The 22,568-nt window shown below is 36.3% G+C and overlaps 1 protein-coding gene and 1 pseudogene across 1 annotated transcript in view; one reads left to right on the plus strand and one right to left on the minus strand.

The window, feature by feature from the left end:
• Positions 1-22,568, plus strand: part of mask (multiple ankyrin repeats single KH domain) — an 823,307-nt gene that overhangs the window by 89,034 nt on the left and 711,705 nt on the right.
• Positions 17,700-21,515, minus strand: LOC150104436 (pre-mRNA-splicing factor ISY1 homolog pseudogene; annotated as a pseudogene).

The following is a 22,568-nucleotide window of genomic DNA, read 5'->3' on the forward strand; positions in this document are numbered from 1 at the left end:
TTTTTATAATTCAGAATGCAGATGTAGCTTTCTTTGTTCCTCACTATTTTATAAGTTTTTCTTTTTTTTATTGTTGATTTTCATGCTTTATTTGTAATTTTTTCAGTTTAATTAGGATTATAACATCATCTGCATGGAGTAAGGAGCTGAGATTAACATCTCAAATTTTGATAACAGGTTTAATGCCACTTACTTTCATAATTTGATTCTTGTAATAAACTGTGGAGATAGTGTATAACCCTTGTTTCCCACCTATTCTACTTCAGCTTTCTGTACCTCTTTTAGTTCTAACTACCAACTTATGACTTAAATATAGACTATGTATTGCTCTGTAGAATGTTCCATTTGCATCATATAATTGTAATGTTTTTAAAAGCTTTTGCATGGACACCTTGAATACTCTTTCCAGAGTGCAAAAACATAAATATAGATTCTCATTATGTTCCCATGATTTCTCAAATATTTGTTCAAAAGTGATAATCTGATCTTGGCAACCTCTATTTGGCTTTAACCAAGCTTGTTCTTCTCCATAGTTTCCCTAACACAGTTTTTCTTAGCATTTTCTCAAGTATGCCTGCATAATTTTACCAGAAACACCAGTAGAGAAATTCCTCTGCAACTCTCACATTCAGTTTAATTTCCCTTTTTATAGTTGGACATGAGAACCCTACTCTAATCATCTATGATTCAACCTTCTGACCATTCCTTCGGAATTATTCAGTGTAGCTACTATAAAACTTTTATACCTCCATACTTCAATATTTCTATTCAAATATCATATCCTCCAGCTGTTTTTTTGCATTTCAGGAATTTGATGCCTTTTTTAAAGTATGAGAGCCTCCATAGCTCAGTCAGCATAGACGAAGCCCTTTGGTCAGAAAGACCTGGGTTCAATTCTTGCCAGTGATGCATGGAACCTTTATCTGGTCTCTTTCGACTAAAGGTGAGTTAGCCAGTCTCATACGAAGGTAGAGTTTTTTACCTGGAAACTCAGTTTTTTCTTCCCCTAGAACAGGCAAACCGGCCCCGTGAACATACACGGATTACAGTCATGAATACGTCCCAGCCATATGCCGGTCCCAAGCCCAGATAAAATTTTGGGGTAGGGGAAAGCAATCGTGAACTACCCTGTAAAAAATCTCAGGAATACTTTGTTGGCAATGCCTACAAAATAACCTATGATCGGAAACAACTGAAAGGGAAAATCATAGCAGATTTTAAAGTATTGATGTATGTATCTTGATTGCATATATCATCAGTCTTTTCTACCACTGTTGGCAGATCTTCCATTTAACATTCTTTCAATGCAATTACTTTAGTGCTCAGAATATTTTGTTTGTTTTCATATCAACTTTTATCATTTCTGATTCCTTTTACAGTACACTTTTCCTCTATTTCTGATAGGTTTTTCAATAGCCTTCAGAACATTTTTGCCACCTTCCTGATATTTAATCTTCTATAATACTCGGGGTAAAAAACCATCAAATTCTGAAACGTGGGAAGGCAGCTGGAATAGATATTTGAAAAAAAAAAAAAATAATAATTGCATATTTTTATAGTTTTGCTTTCTTATATTTTTCACTATATTTTCTCTGAGTACATGCTAATTTACTTGCTTGGAACTTTCAACACGCTTTCTTTTTTCCCATGATTGCCCACTTAACTTACGGAGCCCACCCAAGGAGTTCTAATTTTTCTATTCTTGCATACAACTTTGCCACATGCCTTGTGACTGAGTCAGTCAATGCTTTCTTCAGCTTGCTACTGAGTCTCTTAAGGTGTGGTTCTTGTTATGACTTATTTTTTTCTTGAATAATATCACGAGGATAATTTGACATATGAAATAATCTGATTAAAAGAAATTATTAGAAAATCAATCTAAGAATTAGAAAATTGAAGAAGCATTTAAAGAAACTTAGACAGGATAAGAAAAATAATCAAACAAGAAGCAACAGGAAAGCACTGAAGTTGGTGAGAAGAATAACAAATCAATTGGAATACAAGAAAAAAGAAATATGGTAAAGTGGTACAATCATGAAATTTGCAGTTGCTGATGGAATAATTTTTTAAAAATTCCTGTAGGCACAAATTAAAATTAAAGATATGACAAATGTTATAGAGAAAAAGAAAAGAGATGGTAGTACTTATTGAATGTAATGATTTAAGTAGTGACAAATATAATATGAGAGGATATGTGAGGATTGTTGGGAAAAGTGGAATGAGAAAAAAAGAAGAAAAAAAGAGAGGGTAAAAATTGTTGGTTTGCTACCATGATACAACTGTATAGAGTTAAGAAGGAGAGTAGCAAATGATTGAAGTGTACAGGCAAAGTAGAAGAAATGGGTTTGAGGTTTTGGATGTATGCAGCAAGTTTGCTGGTAGAAAAGACTTGTATAAGGCCTGCACTTGAAATGGATTTGGCATTAAGAGTGAGACCTCATGCAAAGAGTTAGGGAATGCAGATGTGATAATGATATGAATGTCATTAAGCATGGTTATGTATTTGCCAGAGGAGTGGAAATGTATGCTTTGAGCTTGGGCATTTTGAATATGTCTAGAGAGGAGAAGGAGAGTTTCCCAACTGAGCTAAGCAGGCTGTAGATTTTAAATGTAAGGAAAAGCCAAATGGTGATTTGTTATGTCTATACACAAATGCCAGGAGTATAAGAAGCAGAAAGGATTGAGTTTGTTGCTTTGGAGAGTATATTGTGGCCCAAGATTGTTGCCATTAGTGAAACCTGACTAGGATCAAGTGTAAAGGGTATTCATAGGAGGGAGAGAACAGATGTTAGAGGGAGGGGAGTTATTATTAATGATAGCTGATTTGAGTCCAGTTAAGGTAGAAACACATGAAAGCAATAATAGTAGCAATGTTCCATATAGCAGTGAGTTTGCAGCTTGTCTGGTGTGACGTAGAAGCTAATGGGATGAAATATGTTCAGCTGCCAGATGAAATGCATCACCAAATTACTCTGTTTGGTACTGAACGAGCAATAATTATGGCTGACTTAAATTATCCAAACATTGATTGGGTAGAAGAGAAATCTCATAAGAATGAAGCAGAATTTGAGCTGCTGCAATTTTCTCAAGCAGGATATGAAAGAACTCAAGTTCAAAGAGTAAGTTTTGATCATAGCATTAGAAAGGGGGGGGGGGTCTCAGTTCAGAATGTGACTATTTTACCACCAGTTGGTGACAGTGATCATTCTCTACTGCCCTGGGAAGTAGCTACCTATATAGATGTTCCATTAGGACAGGGTACATGTTGAACTACAAAGATGATAATTATGGCAAAAACTCAATAAAATACTATCTTTGGTTCTATGGGATCAGTTATAAATGAGAAGGATATCAGCTATACATGGAAAGGTTTGAGACGGTACCCAAATGTCCCTAGCATTTGAAGAACAAATAGTGTAGGAGTGAAATGGATGTGCAACATTATTAAGCAAGATCTTCATTAGAAGATGATGATGTGGAGATCATATTGTGAGAATAAGAGTGAGAGGAGTTATAGGAACAGATGGGATATTAGCACATATGTTAAAGGAATGTTCAGCCAAATTTGCTAGGCCCTTGACATATTTATATAACCTGAGATTAAGCTCAGGAAAGATGATACTACATGAATGGATAGTACAATTGTATAAGGGCAGTATGAAAAATGATGTCTAATTAGTGACCTGTTAGTATCTCTAGAGTGGTGGTGAAGATTTTAATGAAGTTGGTAAGAACTTGCATACAGAAATGGGTTGACAGACAATACTCTGCAAGAAACAGCAGTGGTTTACTAAAGGGAGATTATGTTTTAGCAATTTACTCATATTTTATAACACTGTTACTGCTGAGCTGGATAAAAGGAATGGATACATTGTGATATTGTTTGACTTTGCTAAGGCATTTGATGGAATGCCACGTGAAAGGCTGTTCCATAAACTGGAGAATGAGATTGGAATATAAACTCTTGTCTTTGATAAGTGGATGGTTTGACAGGTATTCAGAAAGTGATATATGATGGGTGTGAATTTGCTAGATTTAAGGTGACTAGCAAATTCAACTTTGATTCTTTTTTAAAACACTAACACTTTTGTTTTTAGTATGATATTCAGCTTTATCCTGCTCAAAACTAAATGGATCATTTCCTGTTTTAAATCCCCCTGTGTGAAGCAGGAGTTGACTCACTATCAACAGTAACTTTGTCAATGAAACGTCATGCTTCGTTCATGTCAAGCTTCATAGTTTTCATGTCCTCTCTCCATGCCAGTTTTTACACATCTGTATTTTGGAATCCATATCCTGAACATGAATTCAGCCAGTACTTAGAATAATAATTATTATTGGCTTTGCTCTTTTCTATTTTCATAACACATTTCCCTGTCTATCCATCTCCAACAAGTGCCAGCCTTTCCTTTTTCTCTATCTTTTCTCAGCTGTCTTCTCTAATGCCTCAGAAAATTCTCTACTTCTCCTGTAGAATCTTCTATTGGACCATAGGCACAAATAAGTCATTATTCATTCCTCCATTTGATGTTTGGCCACATCACTCTTTTTGATATTGCCTGCCATTCAAGATTATTTTCGTGTTTGATGCTGGACTATAACTACTCCTTCCTTTCCTTATTGCCTAAATATAATATTTGTAGGTGTTATTTACAAGTACTGAACACTTTTTTTTTTTTGCTGTAATTGTTCTGCCAGTTTCTTTTCTGTTGATTGCTTCATGTTTATGGTAGCCATCTTGAATTCTGATGATGTTGAGTTTGTGTTTGCTCCAGTAGCTGACTTTTTTGCTGTTTTCCTTGTTCCCTGACAAAAAACACCAGGGGGGCCTTGTTGAACTGGATGATTCCTTAACCAACATGAATTTTCACTTTGTATCATAATTGTCTTTCACTTTTTGCTAATACTGAATACAGTTGGTTGACTAAATCTGCAAATTGTCATTCCATCTTTGTTCATTCGGCATCCAGGTAGACACCTATTAACAAGGTGCCATGAGAAGATGACGATTAGGTCAGAATTATTCATTATATTATGTTTTGTTGCAGCATGCTGAAAGCAGAGAGGTACCTAATTAATGTCAGTTGAAATATAATTATCTACCCCATAAGAAATTTAAACCACCCACCTGCATCCCAAATACTGAATTTCTCTTCAGTATAAGTTACTTATACCAAAAAACTTTTCCCTTCTATATGTTTTTAGTTTCTCTGAAAAGCATTTGTAATGATTTGTTGATTGCTTTGTCAGATACTCAGGCCAAAAGCATGAAATGGTTTGTTTCATCCTGTGCCCTGCACAAGTATGAACAGTCTAGTTTTCATCCTTTGCCTAGTATGAACTTGTTAAACCACCCTGTATTTGTTGGGACCAAAAAATTCACTAATCCCTACATTCTGTGATAGATAGTGTATACAATCTCATAAGTAACTCCCTTACTTTTATACATATAAAAAAAAAAATTGTTCATTTTCAAATCTTTAGTAAAAAATTACATTCTTAAAAATTAGACAACGTTAGCTTCTATATCACATCATTATTTACTTACGTACTACTAACACCCTTGAATTAATATGTTCATGAGACAAAACATGTCTAATCATCTCATACTTCTAGTTAGCCATATGTTGAGTATACACAATGAATACTTACACACGTACTTTTTTTAGAGAAACCTAAAGAAAATTCCAGTAAAGAAACTTGAAATAGATATATATATATATTGATGAAAGCTTAAAAATCTGCCCACCCGAAGCAAAAGGAACATGCTACAATGTCATTTGAGCTGCTGTCGCATGCATACCACTTGCAAAAAATATCTCTTGCTTGAACTTGTTAATAGTCTCAAATTTCCCCTGACATTTTTAAATTATTCAAACTTACTATGTGTGTGAGTTATTTAGCAAAAAGAAAAAAAAAAAAATCTTCCAACTAATAATCCTTCAGCACCCCCCCCCTTTCCCTTGTGTAAGTTTTATATGGATCATTTGGAGGACATAGCACTTAGCTATGCTAAATGCTTTATTCTCCAAATGACGTACATTTTTTTTAAAGCTTCGAAGGCCTTTAAATTCTTTTTGCTTTAGATGCTCTCATATATTATGCTGTTCTGAGATTTCCTTTAATGGTTCTGATCTTTGTAAATCATCTTCTGATGTAGCTAATAAAGTTTGGTCATCTGCAAATAGTAATCTCTCTCTCACTGGATTTATTTGTATACCAAATGATTTCTGCTGTTTCCATATTGTTTATATATATAAAGTGGAGGTGATAGAATATATCCCCTCTATACTGCTTTTGATATGCATTTCTTTTCTTCTGTCAGTCTTTAATTGTATATATTATATGCAACATGATGGCTGCACTCTAAAATACACTTCATATCAGAAAAAGAATCAAATAACCACCTGTCTTAAAAACGCAACATGTCATTTTTGACATGTCACATGTTTTTCAGATTCTTTGTTGTCTTTTTCTGTTTATATAAAGCAAACACACATTGGAAGATGCTTGCTTAAACAATCACACCATCATTTAGTCTAACAGTATGGGATCTTCATAATACCAATTAGTCCTGATTCGTCAGCCTATGCCGGTTCCGGAGTCCGGATAAAATTTGGGGGGATTAGATGGTGCTGCACCGCCCTGTAAAAGGGGATTCATGGTTACTGTACCATCACATGGAAAGGAAGGATAATACCAACTCCTAGAAACAAGACTTTTTGTAGCAATGCAGCTCTTGCTACAGAAATCACCTTCACCATACTTTTTAGTAACTAGTAACATCGATTTACTCACCAAAGGACTCCATCTTCTATCATATTTTGGAGCGTTTGATGTACACTGTCACATGGTCTACCATGGACAAATAAAGTTCTATTAACTTCTGCATTGGAGAGCACGAGAAATTATGGCAAGTCAGAACTGGCAGACCATCCTTTGGATACCCTTTCACACAGGATTAGGTGGAAGAAATCCAGTGTATTATTGAAATGGTTACAAGTCAGAGAGACTGGTTTTATAGTCATCAGCAGCTATGAAACACTGCTCAATAAGCATGTCTGCATTAATCTGCCAAAAGTTTGAGAGACATCTTAGTATTAACAGTTATATGTACAAATTAGGACTTTCCAAGATGCTGATGTTACTAATCTGCTTAGCTCTCACCATCATTCCCTGCTGAAGTCACTCAAGTCCCGATTACAGCAAATTATCACACGTGTGCACGCACGCTTAATCACAGAGGCAGTTTGCTACCATTTATAGCCATTGTACCACATCATGAAACTTGTTACTAGTAAATTCTTTTTTAGTATGGGAATGTCTAATAGTTTGGCCATTATGTGTAATAATGCCATTTCTCAGAATATTGGTATAAGAGAATTTACACGACACTGTTTTCTATTTTTTATTTTAAACTAAACACAAGAAACAGTCGTTATATTGAGCGGAACTCAGTGACTATTTTAAAAATAATTTTTGGAGTTCTATTGTGTTTTTATCCCAAAATGAAAAGGCCTAAATCCATGCCTTTTGTTAAGAGTATTATTAAGAGTATTCTGCCAAGAAGAGTAGGTGGGGTTTGGTAGATGAGATAGTAGTTGACAATAGCTGAGTTCGTTAACATCCATCATCTCAACTGCAACCTTAATAATGTCCTCTACCATCTCTGGTCTACTAAACCTCGCCTACCAGACTCCTCTTAGAAATCCAAATTTCACCTTCCCCCAACACTATTCATCTCAACTTTCCAAACTACACACTCTTTAACATCTTTCGACCCAAGGAGTCTGTGCATATGTCTGCTCTAACACACCTTTCCAGAGAGCACCCAACCTAGAATCACCTGACTTTGACCTTCACTAGTTGGAAAATCTACCTTCCCCACTTAGTCAAATTCATTTGCTTTCTCTGTCGTTTTCCTAATGCCACCAACCACTCTGAGCTCTTTAATTTCCTCTCCTTAAACGTGGATTTTCTTTGGTCCCCATCCCCTAACAGTGAAATCATCTTCCTAGGAGATTTTAATGTCCACAACACGAACTGGCTTTCCTCCTCCAGTTGTACAGATCTAGCAGAGAGATACTGAAACATTTGCCATCACTAACTATCTTACACAAATTGTTCACATGCCAACCAGAATGCTAGGTAATCCTAACCACTCTTTAAACACCCTAGATCTCTTCCTCAACAGTGATCCTTCCAAATACACAGTGAATTGTAGTGGGTCTCCACCTTGGTAATTCCGACCACTATCTAGTGCTTGTCTCCTCCACCCATGCAATAATATTTACACAGTAGTTTGGCATTATAAGTGCCAAGTTGGACAGACTCCATGAATTCCTCACTCCAGCCTTCTGACCCAAATGTGCATCGAATGTATCACCGAAGTAATCTTTATTGGCATGGAAACATACATTCCCCACACTACTCTGAACTACCATCTCCTAACTAAGCCATGGTTCTCTAAAAGATGAGCCAATGTTCTGCACATAAAAAAAAATCAAGCATGCCACAACTGGCTTATATCAAGAACTCCATCCTCCTTTAATGCTTATACTCAGGCCTGAAACACCTACAAGAAAACTATCAATCCTTCCAAAACAGAGTTTGTAAGATCAAAAAGAAACTTGCAGCTTGTCCAAATGGCAGCTGAACCTTTTGGTCTCTTGCCAAAGCAATTGGTCGTAACTTTTGCCCAACACTATTCCTGCCCCATTATACACAGATGATTATTGCATCATCACCCACAAAAAAAGCCATTCTCCTGGCTTTGCTCTTTGTTTCCATTTCACACACAACTGACCATGGTAAATGCCCCCAAACCATTCTAGATGCACAATATTCCTTTTTGCCAGAAGGAGATAAAAGTATTGTCCAAATTAGACACTAAAAAGACTTCTGGCCCTGATGACATTCTTCCATTTGTCCTGAAGGTTTGTGCACAGAACTGATTCCTATTCTATGTCACTTGTATGTATTCTCTTACTCCTCTGGTATTTTTCCCACAGCCTGGAGATTGTCCTATGTTCAGCCCATTCCCAAGAAGGGTGACAAATCACTGTAATCAAACTACCATCCTATCTCACGCACGTCAGTCCTATGTAATGTAATGGAGAGCCCAATCAATTCCCAACTCCTACACTAACTCGAAAGAACCCAGTTAATAAACAACCACCAGTATGGATTCTGTTGCTGCTGATCAACAGGTGATCTACTCACATATATTGTCCATCTCTAGACAAACGCCATGGAGAGATTTGGTGTATTTTGAGTGGTTGCACTTGATATCTCCAAAGCTTTTGACTAGGTCTGCACAAAGCTTTACTAAACCTAAAACAAACTCCCATCATTTGTCTGTCCCAGGACTTCTGCAGTAGGAGTGCCAGCTTTCTGTCTGGATGCAGACTGTGTGATGGTGGATGATTCTTTTTCGTGCTTCATTTGACTTCCAACCCAATATACTTTACATTACCTACACAAATCATCTCAACCTACAGAACATCAACCACTACTGTCCTTAGTTCTGATCTCCAAGCCATCCTCCAACAGTGTTCAGATAACCTCATCAATTTCAATGCTAGCAAAGCCCAGTTCTGTCTTATTTCTCACAAAACAGAACCATTTTCACCCAGTATTACCTTTGACTACACTCAAATTTTCAGACAAGATGAGATTTCTCTTTCTTGAAATTGCCCTGACATCAAGCCGCTCCTGGCATAAACACATCACAACCATTGCCTCAGCTTCTAAAAAACTGGGATTTCTCCTTTAGTCAGGATGTTACTTCACCTCTGAACAGCTGCACAGATGACCTGCTTGAGATCATCTCACAGATCTGCCCAGTTATTGAATACTGCTCTCACATTTAGAGTGATGTGTCTTAATGATGCATCTACCATAATCAAGTATGTGGCTTCATTGACTACTTTCAGCAAATTTCCATTAAATATAAGACTCTTCTTTCATTGTCCTCACTCCAGAATGCATGCCTTTACTCATAGAAACATCAAATTGATCTTTCTATGAGTAAAATCATCAGTTTAGATAGTGACACAATTGAAAGACTTAAAACTCATTTTGCAAGACCTCCTAGATTTTATGGTCTTCCCTAAAATACATAAGATTGACTTTCCTCTTCGTCCAGTAGTAGATTGTATTGATTCTCCTACTTACCATTTAGCCAAACATCTAGCTTAATTATTGAAATCTCACATAGGCAACTCTAGTTCCTTTCTTAAAAACTCCTCACATTTCTTAGAAAAATTGAAAAATATCTCATTGCAACTACAGATCTTATGGTGAGCTTTGATATAGAATCTTTATATACAAATGTACCTCTCAAAGAGACTTTAAAATTACTGGCTGACATCTTTCCAGAAGACATTATAAAACTATTCTATTTCGTAATACACTCTGGATATTTCTTATGTCAAAACAAATTTTACAGCCAAGTAGAAGGAATGGCCATGGGAAGTCCTCTCTCTCCTGCTTTAGCCAACTTTTATTTAGACCATCTAGAAAAAGTCCTCTTCTCATCTATATTCCCTCAACCATCCTTTTGGGTAAGATATATAGATGACATCTTTACTGTATGGCCTCACAACAAAGACTCCTTACCTTCTTTTTAAAACAGTATCAATTCCTTACATCATTGTATAAAGTTTACTATGGAAATGAAAAACAACCAGTTATCATTTTTAGACGTTCTCCTCATCCAGTCACTTTCAAATACTCTTACAACTATATTTTACAGGAAACCAATGTTCACAGGGCATTATATTCTTAAAGAATCTGCCCATCATCCTTGTCAAAAAACAGGAATCATAAAATGTCTAATCAGAAGAGTCAAAACTAATTGTTCTACTTCTTATTTTCTACAGAAAGAACTTTCTACTACCCAACAGCACATGAAACTCGATGGCTTTTCCGAAAAGAGTACACAACATCTCCTCTAGATTCTTATAATCCACCACTAAACAACAAAGATTCAATATGTCGAGTTCCAATTCCATACATTTCCAGGATTTCAGAACCTATTTCAAGAATTCTGAAGAAATATGAGTTAACAGCTACTTATTCACCTATTAACAAATTATCTTCCCATTTTCCTTCTTCTAAAGACAAACGCTCAACTATGTCTCTTCCTGGAGTTTATCAAATTCCCTGCAACTGTGATCTCTCCTGTTTTGGACAAACTGGACGCTCTCTAGAAAAAAGAATCCAAGAACATCATTCCTTCATTCTTCGCAACAAACCAAAAAATCTGGATTGGCTCAGCACGGGATAGAAACTAACCACAACATCCTTTGGTCAAAAACTCTCCTCTTACATAATCCCGCTATAAATTTGAACGTTTATTCAAACAAAGCATAGAGGCCTTACTCCATCGTCCTAACCTGAATCGGAATGACTGTATGTCTGTATCAAAAATCTGGGAAAGTCTAATCAGGATAACTCATTAATTCGTATTAATTTTATGTTATTTAAAATTATTGAAATTTTAATTAATATTTTTAATTCAATCATGTCTCTACTTAAAAATATTTCTCTTTAATACTTAGTGTTATAATATCACACAGCTTGTTCTATTTATAAATGATCTATTGTTAGTATTCCACCTTGTATTTTTTAAAACTGTTCTTGTGTTGCCACTGAAGATGGTCTGCAATTTTCAGACCAAAACATTTGGCTAATTACAGGGTGTTCGGGATAAATTTGACAGTTTCGTAAGGAAAAAGAAAATCTTCTTTGTATCTATTAAATTTAATGAATTGACCAAAAAACATTACAGGCAGAGTTAATTACAATACTATCAACAAGATTTACTCAAAATAACCACCATTAGCATCGATCACAGCTTCAATTCTGCTTCGGAACCTCGAACAAGCTGATGCTACAGTCTCCCTGGGAAGGGCCGCAAAAACTGTTTTAATTTTATCCATTAACTGGGCTTTTGTATTACTGGAAGTGCGATTGGTGTCTTTTTCAACTGCGCCCCATACAAAATAATCCATGGGGTTAAGGTCTGGGGAGTTTGGAGGCCAAACATTTGGACTGGTGAAGTCGTAGAAATTTTCAGACAACCATTTTTGACTTTTCCCAGAGGTGTGGCAAGGGGCCGAATCCTGCTGCCATACATACGGCCTACCATTGGCTACCCTTGTTATCCAGGGCTTGACTACAGTTAGCAACTCCACGAACAAAGCCCGAATTCCAATGCCAGGGTTCTTCAACACCTGTTCCTGCAGATTTGCGAGGAATTCTGCTGTACGAACGCAATCAGATCGTCTGCTAGGGATCTTTCTTCTTGCTACATCCTCGTAGTCACCATTGCAAGTCTCTAGTTCATGCCTGATTGTTTTTACTGTATTCAGGGAGCATTGGGCAGCAGTCGTAATATCCTTATTTTGATGGCGGGCACGAATCATCATGATACAAGTTATTCTCTTCCATGATTCAGGTGGGTTCCAGCTATCCATCCTTTCTGACATCTTGTATATGAATGAAGAAGGGTCCAAACTTTTAAATGAAGAGAAGTGTGTGTTAATACATGTAACTTACGGAAAAATATAATTAATTATAAATATGTCAAATTTATCCCGAACACCCTGTAAATATCTTTCTTGTGTGTATGTGCTTATATTATACGCAGTTTAACATATACTCACAGAATTGCTGTCTACATCAGTCTGTAAAGATTCTGTACCAGATATTATTATTATACTACATATTCATATTATATTATTATCATCATCATCATCATCAAATTCCTGCTATGTACCCTCAAGGGGTGTACAGGATATGACAGTACTACATGAAAAATTTACATCATTACTAACTTCCTATCTACAATTTTCCTCCAAATCAGTCTGTTATTTGTCAAGACTCCAACATAATCAGAACTTATATTTCTATCGTCTAAGGCACTTTGTACCGTATCAATCCACCTATATCTTGGTCTTCCTCTGGGTCGTTTTCCTGCCAACCTGGCAGAGAACATTTGTTTTGCTAATCTTTCCTCTCCCATTCTATTTAAGTGACCATACCACCTGAGATTAGCTCTGCTAACGCATTCTTGGATACTGACAATGTCAAGTTCTTTACTAATATCCTCATTTTTAATATGATATTGCCATTGATGCCATCTGTTCACGCCTCTAATCTTTCTCAGGACTCTCATATCTGTGGTCTCTAGTCTTTGGTCAAGTGTTTTACTTCTGACCCAGCTCTCAGATCCATAAGTTAAAACTGGTTTGAACACTGTCTTGTATACAGCTAATTTAGTGTTCCAACTAATTTCTCTCTTATTCCATATGAATTTATTCAATTGACTTCCCACCATACCAGCTTTGCTGATTCTGTTGTCTATTTCTATATTTAATTTACCATCTTCAGTAAAAATCGTGCCTAAGTAGCTGAAATGTTTTACTTGTTCCACAGGTTCTCCATTCACAACACAGTTGACATTTTCAATGATTCTGCCTATTTTCATTGTCTTTGTCTTTTTATTGCTGACATTCATACCATATCTATTACAACAGCTATTCAATTTAGTCAGAGAATCTTGCAGACATGTAGCGGATTTATTTAGAAGTATAACATCATCCGCATAAAGCAAAGAGCTGACATTAACATCTTCAATTTTGATATCAGGTTTAATACCACTTTCCTTCTTAATGTGATCCATATAGATAATGAATAACAGAGGGGATAATGTACATCCTTGACTCGCACCAGATTTAACATTAAACCATCTTCCTGTACTTCCTTCAATTCTAACTGCTGACTTACAACTCAAATAAAGACTAAGTATTGCTTGATATAATGCCCCATTGACACCATATAACTGCAGCGTATTGAATAGCTTCTCTCTTGGCACCTTGTCATATGCCTTTTCCAAATCGACAAAACTTAAATACAGATCTTTGTTATATTCCCGTGTTTCTCAACTATTTGTCGTAAAGTGAAGATCTTATCCTGACAGCCTGTATTTGGCCCTGAATTCAGTTTGTTCTTCACCAAGCTTTACTTCCACAATTCTTCTCAACCGTTTCTCAAGTTTACTTGCATAGATCTTGCCAGGAACACTCAGTAGGGAAATACCTCTGTAATTCTCACATTCAGTTTTATTTCCCTTTTTATATATGGGTACTATGAGAGCTCTACTCCAATCATCAGGAATTCGTCCCTCTGTCCAGGCTTTCTGAACTATGCAGTGCAGCCACTGTAAGACTTTTATACCACCATACTTCAGCATTTCTGGTCGAATATCATGTACTCCTGCTGCCTTTCCACATTTCAAGCCTTTGATGGCTTTTTCTACTTCAAGTATGGATATATATTCCTGACTGCATGCCTGGTCAGTGTTTTTTATCACTGTGCTTGTTTCATTTAGCAGTTTTTCAAAGTAATTACTCCATACTTCAAGGATATCTTTTTCTCCTGTTTTCATATCACCTTTATCATCTCTAACTCCTTTTACAGCACTCTTTCCTCCATTCCTGAGCTTCTTCAACAACCTCCAGAATATTTTGCCACCTTCTTGATATTTATTTTCTATATTCTTACCAAAGTCCTCCCATGACTTTTGTTTAGCTAGTTTTACACACTGTTTAGCTTTCTTACATATGTCTCTGTATTCTGTAAGAGTAAAAGCTGACTTATTTGCCAGGAACTTTTGATATGCTTTCTTCTTTTCCTTCACTGCCTCTTTAACTTCCTGTGTCCACCAGGGAGTTCTGATTTTTTTTATCCTTGCAAACAACCTCACCACATGCCTCTCTGGCAGAATCAATCAATGTTTTCTTCAGAGTTTGCCACTGAATCTCCAAGGTTTGATTCCTGTTCTCAAACTCTTTCATTTTTTCTTCAATAATCTTTGTGTGTTTTAGTCTACAGTTCCCATCTGAGTGCTGCTAAACGTTTATTATCTTTAAAACTTTTTCACATGTTATTCTTTTCAATATGCAATTCAATTTCATCCTGCTCAAGACTAAATAGTGATCGCTTCCAATTTCAAATCCTCTGTACACTCTGGTGTCCTTCACCAGGGAGAAAACATCACTATCAACAATAACATAGTCAATGAGACTTATCTTATTCCTAGCCTCCCTCTCTCCATGTGAATTTGTGCACATTTTTATATTGGAACATGGTGTTAGTAATAACCAGTTCATGTCCTGAGCAAAATCCAACAGATATTTGCCATTATTATTAGCTTTGCTCTTTTCTCCAAATTTTCCCAAAATATTTTTGTATGTCTGACAATCATTTCCTACTCTGCTATTTAGATCCTCAACAAGGACCAACTTTTCCTTTTTCATTGTGTCAGTTGCTTTTTCTAAAGCATCAAAAAATTCCTCCACTTCTACCTTAGTAGAACCTTCTGTGGGACCATAGGCACATATAAGTCTCATTGTCCAGTTCCCCATTCTCATATTTGCCCACATTACTCTACTTGAGACTGACTGCCATTCAAGAAGATTAGCCTCATATTTTGTATTGAATACTATGGCTACTCCTTCTTTTCCTTGATTGCCATTTCCTGAATATAACATTTTGTATTTATTGCTCAGAAAGATCTCACCAGTTTTGGTCTTTTTTGTTTCAGTCACCCCTATTATGTCGATCTGGTACTTATCTAATTCCTCAGCTAGCTCCATTTCTTTGCCATTCAGGCTTCTTACGTTGATAGTACCGATCTTTAACTCTGGTGATGTTGAGTTGGGGTTTGTTTTCAGATTTGTTCCAGTAGCTGACTTTTCGCTGTTCGCCCTGGTTCCCTGGCGAAAAGGGCCTTGTTTAACCGGGCGACGCCCCAGCCGGCATGAAATTTTGTCATGTTGTACCATCATTTTTTATTTTGGTTTAACCAATAAGAATACAATTTGGTCGGCTAAATCCCAAATTGCTAGCCCATCCTTGTTCGTTCAGTATCAAGTAGATACCCAACAGGGTGCACCACGAGAAAGTGAGGATTGGACATTAGGTCAGAAGCCCTGGTCGGTTCTCCGCATTCCTTTAAAGGCTATGTGGAGGTCTCCTCTCAGTTATACAGCTTTGACCCTTAAGCACCCCATATATTATTATTATTACATTATAAAATATAAACCAAAGGGACACCTATCAAGAGGAAGACCCAGGAGATGGGCAGAAGACTTTTTAAACCCTTGAAAACGTTACAGGCAAACATTTGCCTAATACGTGAAGCCAAGAAGAAGAAGATCATTACATGGCAACTCTAAACAATCCAAGGACTAATTGCAGGATAGCATTACACTCCATCACACACCTCTAACCGCCTTCCCTACTACTTGATTTTCCTGCCACACACAACCACCATCACTGCCATCTACAGTATTTTTGTCCGTAAGTTACATGTGCTCTAAAGGCTGATTTGTCTATATGTGGGAGAAATAAATCCTGCTACTTGTGTACGAGATCTGCTAACTCACTTTCAAATGAAAAAGAAGCCCATATAAACATTCTTCTGAAAAAGATGAGAATTGAACTTGCACCTTTTCCAGTTGAAGGTTGCAACATACTGTTGTACTTCCAATTTTGCTATGGAGGCACACAATTGGATGCCACTGTCTTGACTCACCATTATCATTGATATGCAAATTGAACAACAGTGGACTATGCACAAGTATACTACTAGTCACCTTCCTACTTACATATTGAGGACTTACTCATATTCATATATTCATAACTTCGTTACCTGTTAATCAGCTACTTTTTTCTATCTTATATTGCAAGTTTGTTGTATACCCATTCCTTTGATTTAGACAGTTTTTTGTGAAGATTGCAAATTAAATATGGAAATAGATAACAGACTAGTAAAGCTAGTATGGGAAGCCAGTTGAGTGAATTTGCATGATATAAGAGAGTAATTAACCAGAATTTAGTTATCTGACATTTATATTATAAATAAAGCAGTTTATCAAAGATTAGAGACCACTGATATTGGAGTTATGCAAAAAATTAGGGACAAGCAGAAAGGTTGTATGGTCATTTAAATAGAATGTGAAAAAGAATGTTAGCAAAACTTTTTTGTGGCATTTATTTGATGCTAAGATGAGAGGAATAAGACCCAGTGGAAGAGCAAGATTTATTATTATTAGGACACCTCCAGGGAGTCCAGAGACTCATCGAGGCAGGGCACCCACCCCACAACTCTGTCTCTACCACTCAATCAAATAACTGCAACTGCACCAACGCCACCTACCGCCGACAACCATTACTAGCATTTCCTCAGACAATCACAAACATCCATTCCCACAGCGGGATTTGAACCCGCAGCCGTTTGGCTGGAGAGCTGATACGCTAACCACTCAGCCAAACCAGGCCAGCAAAAAAAATTTTTTGTCATAAAAACTGGTTCTCTTTATTTTTCAAACAGGCAAAAATATAAAATTATGTTTTCTGATATCGCAATACAAATCCTTTAAAACATTTTTTAATGAACACACACACACACACACGATAAAAATTGCTCGAATGCTTATAAAATACTATACACACTCTCTTAATGTCACTTATATATACACATCATAAATAACATTTTATTTTACATTACTAATTTCTTGGGCTTCTGATAAATGGATTTCCAGAATCCAATCCTTTCTTTGCTTTAGTATATGTGTCACTTGAACTCCATGGCATGAATTCATGAATCTATTATAATGCAAATAGGACTAAATTCTATGAAATGTTCGTCTCATTCCAAGTAGTATTTTGACTTCATCTGTTTCTTGCTGAAGTGAACCACTTATATACATCTTCAGTAGTTCATCTTTTTTTCTTTATACCAATGCTTTCTCTACCTCTTTTTGTGAGGGGGGGAACTGGAATGTGCAATGAATCTTAGCTGATCATCTTCATCTGTTTCCGTCTTTGATATACTGTCCCCTTCATCACTAATAGGCTCATCTGCTACCTCATAGATATCCACTTCATCTTTTTCTCCACTTGCAGTTATATCACCAGACAGTAAAGCTTCCTTTTGAGCTTTCCACTCTTTTAAGGCAATTTCTATAGATTCTTTATCTTTCTCCAATTCTAGAGGAACAAGGGATACCATCATCACAGTATCCATAATAATCAGCATCAATATCCTTCATTAATTCAGCTCGTGTTTTTCTTGGTGGAGGAGGAGGAGGCTCCTGCTCAAACAATTCTCTCACTCCTGGTCACTCCTTTTGCTGCTCAAAAATACTTACCGTATTTTGCCGGCGTATAAGATGCACTTTTTTTCTTTGAAAATAAGTCTGAAAAACAGGATGCGTCTTATACACTGATACTTAGTTTTTTATTATTTTCATTTCTGGAAATTTTCTCTGTTCCTAATTATGCAATTTTTTTATTGCTTCCTTGCAGTGTGTGTGAGAGCATTCCAGTTACGTAGAGCAGTGTTTCTCAAACTTCAGACATCCGCGTTCATATGATTGGTGCGGTATTAACAAAAGATAGTGCTACTAAATGACAAAGACAAGCCGACAGTTGAGTTGAAATGCTAATTCTCTTCAACTGAATTCCTTATATAATATCTGAAACACATTCACTATATATTTCTTCATTTTAACACTTTCACTCAATTGAGTCATACAGCATTTTCTGTGGGAGGGGGGGGGGGGGACATGCGATTCATTAGTTAGTGCTGTTTTTATCCCAGTTGTCTCTAATTGCACTGTTTGTTGAGAAACATATTGCACAGCCTGCAGATGTCTCTGTAGCTTATTCAGTGATACAATAGGAACATTTTGTGATCTCGAACTTCACAGGTACATTGAATTTTATTCTATGCGTTAATGATGCGTAGTCAAAAATTGTGACGGACCCCCCCCCCTGAAGACCTTTCATGTACCCCCCGGGGATATGCGTACCACACTTTGAGAAACATTGACGTAGAGTTCAGTGGATGCGCATGTGCTGTCATCGACGATCACAGCTGTATCCTGTTCGTTTAAACTTTCCAATTGTTGTCGCAGTTGTGAACGGTGATAAATTTCTGCTGTTAAATTTTCTCTAAATTTCTTGGCAAATTATGGCTGAAAAACATCGGCATTGTTACAGTATTGCATACAAGCTACATAGCCTTGTACATACAAGAATGTACAGATGAAGATGATCAAGGCTGCAGAGAGGCCTTTCAGACCACCCCCAACTGAGAAAATGATAAGAACTTGGTGGAATCAGGAAGAGGATTTAAAAAAAGCAACTCACATTAAACATAACCACTAAGTGGAACTGCAAAATGGCCAGAATTTGAGGCAGAACTGAATACTTGGATTTTAGACCACAGAAAAGTGGGACTTTCAGCGTCTAAAAAAATGATTATTCATCAAGCGAAAGAGATAGCCACTAACAGAGGGATTGCCAACTTTACTGGATCAACATCATGGTGTTCAAGATTCATGAAGAGAAACCAGCTATGTATGCAGACTAAAACAAAAATATCACAAAAGATGCCAGCTGAATATGAAGAAAAAATGATTGAATTTCATCGATTCGTCATTAACGCAAGGAAACGAGAAAATTTTGAACTTGTACAAATAGGAAACATGGAACATGGACGAGGTTCCACTGCCATTTGATGTGCCCTCAAACAAAACTGTAGATTCCAAGGGCACTGAAAGTGTTACTATTAAAATTTCGAGGCACGAAAAAAACTCCTGCACGGTTTTATCCTGCTGTGCTGATGGGACAAAATTGCCATCATTATTGATTTTTAAAAGGAAGACGCTACCCAAAGAAAAACTGCTTAAAGGAGTGTTTGTACATCAAGTGTTTGTACATCATTTCACACAAAAGGCTGGATGGATGGAGGAGGAATGAAGTTTCGGATAGATAAAATTTGATCTAGGCGCCCTGGTGGACTGTTGAAGAAGCCTGCCATGCTAGTATGGGATCAGTTTCGTTCTCACAGAACAGACGATGTTACAGATAAACTCAAGGAATTGAAAACTCAGTTAGCTGTAATTCCAGTAGGTCTAACTAGTCAGCTTCAACCTTTAGATGTCTGTATTAATAAACCATTTAAGGGATTTATGAAGGAGAAGTGGAACAGCTAGACACAGTCTTCAGATTTTGAGGTTACGCCATCAGGAAGAAGGAAGAGGAAATGCAAGGAAACTCACAAACTTGCGAAACTAGCATTTTGCAAGTTTGTGAGTGAGTCAAAGCTTCATGGGATGCTGTGAAAATTGAGACAGTGGTTAAATCATTTAAAAAGTGTGGCATTAGTAATGTACTGGATGGTACAGATGACCCTTTGTTATATGAGGATTCGGATTCTGATTTAGAAGAGTGAAGTTTCAAGTGTCTCTTCATTTAGCTCTGGAGATGAATTTTGAGTTTTGACGATTAAAAGGTGGGTGATCTTTCCTAGTTAGATTACCCACCTTTTAATCGTCAAAAAAACCCAAAAATTCATCTCCAGAGATGAAATACTGTAAATTCTTTATAATATTCAGTGATAAAGTTTTTTTCCTAAAAAAAATGTGTACAAAAAATGTGACATTAGCTTCTAAGTGCCTTAGAAGATAGAAATATAAGATCTGATAATGTTGGAGTCTTGGCAATTAACAGATTGATTTCGAGAAAAATTGTAGATAGGAAGTTAGTAATGATGTAAGTTTTTCATGTAGTACTATCATATCTTGTACACCCCTTGAGGGTACATTGTCAGGAATTTGATGATGATGAAATTCATGTAAACTGAAATTTTCCATTTCAAATTACTATTTTCGGTTGTTAATGCATTTATATTTTGAGAACTTCATGATTCACTGCTTGTTTTTTTATGTATGTATATAGTTGTGCATTGTGTACATTTTACCTGTAGCATTAACAATTTAATGAAGTGAATGTAGTAAGATTTTGTTTATAATTTACTGTGTCCAATATTAGTGTTATAGTTTAATGTTTAACTGTGTTTAAAATAAGTTAAAAAGACTCACTTTGTTGCCTGAAAACATTTTTACCACTTTCAAGCAAAATACTGTGAAGATAACGTATATAATGGCAACGGTTTCCTTACTTCATGACTAAAGCAGAATCGAAAGTATCATGTGCACTGGATCATGTGCAAGTGAAGAGAACATGGTAACTAGTAAACATCTGGTAGAACTGTGAGAGAGAGAGAGAGAGAGAGATACAAATAGTAGTCATATGGAACGATTCAGAAAAAAGTTCTGTTAGTAGCAGTCTTTCAGAAAGAAAGATTTTTTGAGTTTAGTTATGTTACAATAGTAACTAGGGTAACAATTCTGGAAGAAATTTATAGGAACTTTGTAACTCGATAGGAAGACAAATGTTTATGGCAGTGTTTCCCAAACTGCACTGCAGGGTGCTATGAAATATTCCAATATTTTCACTGAAATGACACTTAGCCCATGTTGTTTTAGAATCTGACCGTTGATGCGATGATAGGAAGGACATCTAACTGACACTGTACAAGTTTGATTTCAAGATTTGAGATGTGCAGTGAACCACAAGCTCACCTGCCCCATCAATTACGATTCGATTTATTTATTCAGTAATATGATTGTTCAAAATATGTACTTATTTAATACTTTTTACATGAATTGTTTGTGAATTTGAAATATGTGTTTCATTTATTTTTTAAACTTAACCAACCTAACTGCACCAACTGTTAGGTAGGCCTATGTTCTGACTTTAGGTGCCATGGAAAAATGCTGATACATTAAGGGTGCTGTGAACCGAAAAAGTTTGGGATCCACTGGTTTATGGGATATTAAAGGTTCCATTAATGCAGTAATGAATTATCAGTTATTTCAGATAGCAAGTTGATTTTTAAGTGTTTGATCATTTGTACTTGAGAATCCTTTGCACTAGTAAGAGAAAAAAGATTGTGCATCTTGAAGATGAAAGTAGAAAGAAGAAACGTTTTTGTGGGATTTTTCGAATTTGTAGCTTTTATTGTCAAGTCTGGACCTTTTCGTATCACTAACTGAGAATAGGGAATCTACAATAATTTCTTTGATAAAGTGGGTTTCAGGAGAATTTTTTCTGCTGAAGAAATAACCTGTTTTTTTCAAGAGAGGTCCAACACAGTTAGGTGATATAATGTTCTTTTTAGCTGGTATATTTTTCAGCCCAAAATCCAGATGAGATGTGATTTAGTAAATTATCCTTTTAGAAAAATATTTACTAAAATAAAGACCCAAAAGGCTTTAGTTCGGTGATGCAAAATTAATAAAAATCAAGTGGATATTAGATCCAGCATTATTCAAAGCCGAATGTAGAAACTATGAAAGTCTCGTACAAATAAGTTGACCAGAGGGCTTATGGGAATATGTCTGTCAGCATTTACAAGTTGCCCTAGTGCAGACTACTTTAGAAAACATGCACGCTGCCCAGGTGTCCATATATATTTTCTAATTTGGTCCATTTTTTAAGGTTTCACTGACTGAGAATTAAAAAAATACACCTCTGACGTTTCAAGTTCCTTAGTTTTTGAAAGAGAGTTTTTGTTCTCTTAAGGTTTCTGTCTGGTCTCTGACGAAAACCAACCAGTTTGAAACAGCTGTCAGGCCAGTTTT

This window comes from Typopeltis vanoorti, chromosome 8, assembly GCF_054136105.1.
Source record: "Typopeltis vanoorti isolate ZY-2024b chromosome 8, IOZ_Tvanoo_1.0, whole genome shotgun sequence".
In the NCBI taxonomy this organism is placed as follows: Eukaryota; Metazoa; Arthropoda; class Arachnida; order Uropygi; family Thelyphonidae; genus Typopeltis; species Typopeltis vanoorti.